This window comes from Astatotilapia calliptera, chromosome 14 (genome assembly GCF_964374335.1).
Source record: "Astatotilapia calliptera chromosome 14, fAstCal68.1, whole genome shotgun sequence".
NCBI lineage: Eukaryota > Metazoa > Chordata > Actinopteri > Cichliformes > Cichlidae > Astatotilapia > Astatotilapia calliptera.
The window spans coordinates 24,206,010-24,210,734 of NC_137435.1; the positions used below are offsets into that span (position 1 = coordinate 24,206,010).

Here is a 4,725-nt window from a genome sequence, read left to right on the forward strand (position 1 = left end):
ATTTAAAGTGAAACAACACAAAACACTGCAAACCACAACACAATTAAATATAAATTAAAATATGAAAACAAAAAGAACATGCACATTCTCTGTCATATGGGCCTGCATGAATGAACTTTCTGAATCCTTTATCATCTGCAACTGAAAATAGTTGTGGATGATTACTATACCTTTCTAATGTGACACTGTTGTCCCTGGCTCTTTCTCTGTCTCCCTGCTGCTCTGTTCCTGTGGGCCTGAGTGTAACTACCGCCCCTCCCCCCTCATCCCAGCATAAAGCAGGAGGGTGAGAGAAAGAAAAAAAACCCCCCCAAGGCTCGTGATAAGGAGCCGGCTCGCGTCGGTCACGTCAAAGACCCGGCTCTAAGAGCCGTTTCGTTCACGACCGACACGTCACTAATCTCTAGTGATTTGGGCTACATTAGCTAACGCTTCTGATGTTATTTGGAGAACAAATAAAAATAAGCGGACACTTTATAAGTCACAACATTGCCCTGCATTATCAGCACGGTGATAACTTTTTCTATATTCCAGTTAAAGTGTGCTTTCAATCTGTATCACTGATTTGTGTTGTGAAATTATCTCTTCATCTTCTTTTTACCACAGCAACTCAAGTCTTATTTAGTCGTTTAATGACGAACCATGCTGCTGAAGCAGCAACGCCTCTATGCTAGCACACTGTAACATCATGACATCAATAACACTGGACAGTTTTCATTCTCTCCTGTCTCCAGTAGAGGAGTTGGCAACGTATAACAAGAGAACACAATGTCTGAAAATGATACTAAAATACATTATCACTACTACTGTTATTAGAATTTTTTTTAGTGGTGCTGATTAAATTTAGGGGTGCCTGAGCCCCCCCAAAAAGAGTCTAAACTCGCCTATGCGCAATGTTAATCCTGTATGACACCATGAAATTTGAGGGAGAAATTAAGCATTCAAAAACAGGACTTAATGATACCCCCATGTACAAATCACGAATGGTAGAACAACTAAAATACGTGTAGTTCTACTCATCTTAGACAAAAAACATTGACTTTTCTACAAATCTAATGAAGTTCAGCACTGATTGTTTGTAGAGCTTTTTTGGCTTAAAATATTTCCTGTTTTGTTGCTTTTATTTGAAAAAGTTTAAGAAATCATTTTGCTCTCATTGATCCCACAGAACCTACAAAATAGGAAGCCAGTCTGGTATGCGTGACCTCAGGACATTAGTGCACTCATAGTTTTGTGGTGCTCTGTTGCCATCCTTATTAACCTGCTCTCTCTGCCTTTTTGTCTCTCTCCTCTGATTCATTCCAAGTGCTGAAGGGTTGAAAAAGAATCACTGCAGGAATATAAATCCAGAGGAGGTGGCCTCTTCGTTGTTCTCGCCCCCTACCTCATCTCCACGAGCAAAGGCCTCATTCCATTATTGCTGCTATAGCTTTGTTTATTAAGTACAGGCCAAGTGTGAGTTACCAGCAGTACTGTTTTCGGTTTTGGTTACTTTTAGCTTAGTTTCCAGAACCAGGTTTAGGGAGAAGTCTGAATACAGTGGCCCATTATGCAGCTGGTTCATGGTCTGTTTTGATTGTTTTAGCTGGGGCTACCATTTTGAATTGTGTTCTCGCACCATTAAATAAGTATTTAAACCTGATGGTCAATTTAAAGCCTTTTATGTCAAATGTGTTAATTTTTGGTGGGCTGTGCTTCTACCACTTGCTCAGTATTAAGATGATGACCTGCTGTGTTGGTATAGTTTGAATGTGTCAATATTCATTTGTTTTGTATTGTTTGGCGCCCCTTGTGGGCACCGTTGGTACTTAGGAAGCAGCTAGTTCAGTACAAGTGTGCAGTTAGAGGTGAAACCTTGGCCCACGCGTGCCTGTAACTTTCCATGGCGTATTATAATCTTACTATTTGATTTGTGCTGCATATTTAATGCAAGCATACTGAGTTACTTGTTTAGCTGTGTGTCTATGAATCATTTGTAAATCAAGTGCTAGCGAATATATATCAGCATGTCTTTGCTAACTTGTTATGAGAAATAATGCTTGTTCACTGAATGTTATGTTTGATTAGGGCTACTTCGAGATTTATATTGTTGCAGTTTGTCACATTTTACAAAAAAAAAAAGGAGGAAAAAAGTGGAAAATGGATAAAAGATAGCATGTATACAAAACTCAAAGTAGTATGTCATTTTAATAGAATAGAATAGAACAGAATAGCCCTTTAATGTCATTGCACATGTACAATGAAAATATGGGTGCTCCACACCAACTGTGCAGGAATAAAATATAAATAGTAAGATTGCAGGAATAAATAACAAAGAAGAGAAATATACAATCAAGAGGAATACATAGAAACTAGAGGAACAATAGAAAGGAAAACAATGGAGAACAAAGTGCTTAGCAATAGTGCAAAGGCCTAAGTGAATATAGTCCGTATGCAAGTGGCCTAAGTGATGAGGGTTATTCAGACTGTGGCTCAGATTGGTGATGTGCGTGGGCAGGGGTGGGGTATGGGGGGGATGGTGTTTGTTGACAGTCCAAATGGCCCAGGGGAAGAAGCTGTTTGTGTGTCTGGAGGTGTGGGACCTGATTGAATGTTAAAAGAGCTCAACAAACACCACACACACAGACTGTTTCTACACAATTTGTGTCTAATATACAGTTGCTATATGCCCCAGGAAGAGGAAAAAATCTGCACTAATGTGTCATAAATTAGCGCAATCTTTCAGAGATTGGGGGGAAAAAAAGAAAGGAGAGGAAGATGAAAGAGTACTTTCAAAGGTAAGGAGTGTTTAGCAAGTCAAATTTTATAAAGCAGAAATTTGAATTTGCATGAAAATACTGCGCTATGGTTGTTTGTACAGTTTAATGCAGGTTGAACTGGTTACTTTGCGGTACTGTGATGAAGTTTACAGTGATGCACTCGACCGGTGCAGAGCAAGCTGTGGTGTTCATGGCCAATGTTAGATCACATGAAGTGTAGTAGACAATTTAAATTTACTGTGATGCTGCTAATTAGATTCACTCACTGAACTTCTGGCATAATCAATGAAGATAATTAAAGCTGTGGACTCATGACTCAAGTGGAAGCATGACCCAACATACACAGTGTATCATTTTAAAAGATTTATTTTTCAGGAGTTTGGGATTAAACAACCGGAATTTGCAACAGAGAGCCACAGGAGAGCTTCAGTTCACAGAGCAGGAGGAGACTTCTGTAAGAGAGGAGAAGTAGGTTAATCCTCGTTGCCAGTGAAATACTGAAGACTTAGAAATTTGGATTGAATTGGATTCTTACTTGGACTTCCAGGTGAAACTGGCAGCTGAGAAAGCAGCTGGCCAGAGTTTCCCAGGAGATAAGAAGATGGTGTTGGGTGAGCAGGCAGGTGACTTTGCAGATAAATGAAAACACAACTTTCTCCTTTGCTGGAATGGACCAGCTCAGGATTGCAGCTAAACAATTTCCACAGTTAGAAGGCCCTTCAGCTTACAAGCAAGGTTACTAAGAAGCACAGAGAAGTGGCATCATCAAAGGTTTCTTGTGAGGAACTTCAGCTGGTATTAGAGAGGCTGAATATCAAAACCACCACAACAGGAGAGTCCTTACTCTCAAAGGCTGAACTGGTTTTTAAAGTCATGGTCACAACTTGGGATTGACATCACTCCTGAGTTAGCGCTCTAGTAGGTAAGTGAGAAAAGTGAGGTAGAACAGGATTTGTTTTGCTTTTTAGCAAGGTGGAGCCATTCAGGTGTCACTAGCATTACACTTGAGTTTTGCACCCAAGAACACTGATGCAGCACATTTATGGATAGAGCCTGATCAATGTTCTGTTTGTGGCCTATTTAGCAAATCAAAAATACACAGAAGTATGAGGACAGATTAAAAGTTTTATAGTTTTACTACTTGATACATTCACTGCTGCTATCTTAACTCGGGGTTGATGGGGCTGCTGGGACTTAACAAGTTGGAAGAATCCAGATGAAACTCCGACTTTTGACTTAATCTGAAATGCCTGATGAGGAATAGGTGCAGAAAATGTCCACCAGCAGGCAGAGCCCAAGGAGGGAATTGCCCACCTCCACCTCAGCGCAAAGGTAAGGAAAAAGATGAGACAGGGAGCAAAAGAGGGAGAGAAAACCTTGAGCACCTAGACCAGGGGTCTCAAAGTCTAGTCCTCAAGGGCTGGTGTCCGGAAATATTTTCATGTGTCCCTTTTGCAACACACCTGAATACAATTAGTAGGTCATTAGCAAGACTCTATAGAACTTGCCTGCATGCTGAACTGGCAATTCAGCCATTTGATTCATATCACAGCAGCTCATAAGTGAATGAACATGGTGCAATGAAAGTACTTTTAAAAGTAAATTCTTCTAAACACTTACATTTACTTGAGTAGGGTTAGGGGTTGCCAGTTCAGCATGCAGTCAAATTCTAACTCTTGCTAACCTACTAATTTTATTCAGGTGTGTTGCAACAGGGACACATGGAAAAGTTTCAGGACACCGGCCTGAGGCCTGGAGTTCCCCACTCCTGGTCTAGGGATTAAAACTCAGCCATAATAGCTATCATAACATCTGCTTTTTGTTGAATAAACTGGATAATTCCACAAAGAGCACTAAAAATTTGAGTAATAGCACAGCCTGAACACAGACAAATCAGCTTGAAATAGTTACAAAACTATAAATCACTAAAACTAAAGTTACTCTTTTAGTTATTTCTAAGTAATTC

General features: G+C 40.0%; 1 long non-coding RNA gene across 1 annotated transcript; it reads right to left on the reverse strand.

Moving 5' to 3' along the window:
- Positions 1-3,109: 3,109 nt before the first annotated feature.
- Positions 3,110-4,210, reverse strand: LOC113036898 (uncharacterized). The gene is made up of 2 exons (XR_003274519.2): positions 3,295-4,210; positions 3,110-3,211 (listed from the first exon to the last, which is right to left on the reverse strand). It is a non-coding gene; the product is annotated as an uncharacterized LOC113036898 (long non-coding RNA).
- Between the last annotated feature and the right edge of the window lie 515 nt (positions 4,211-4,725).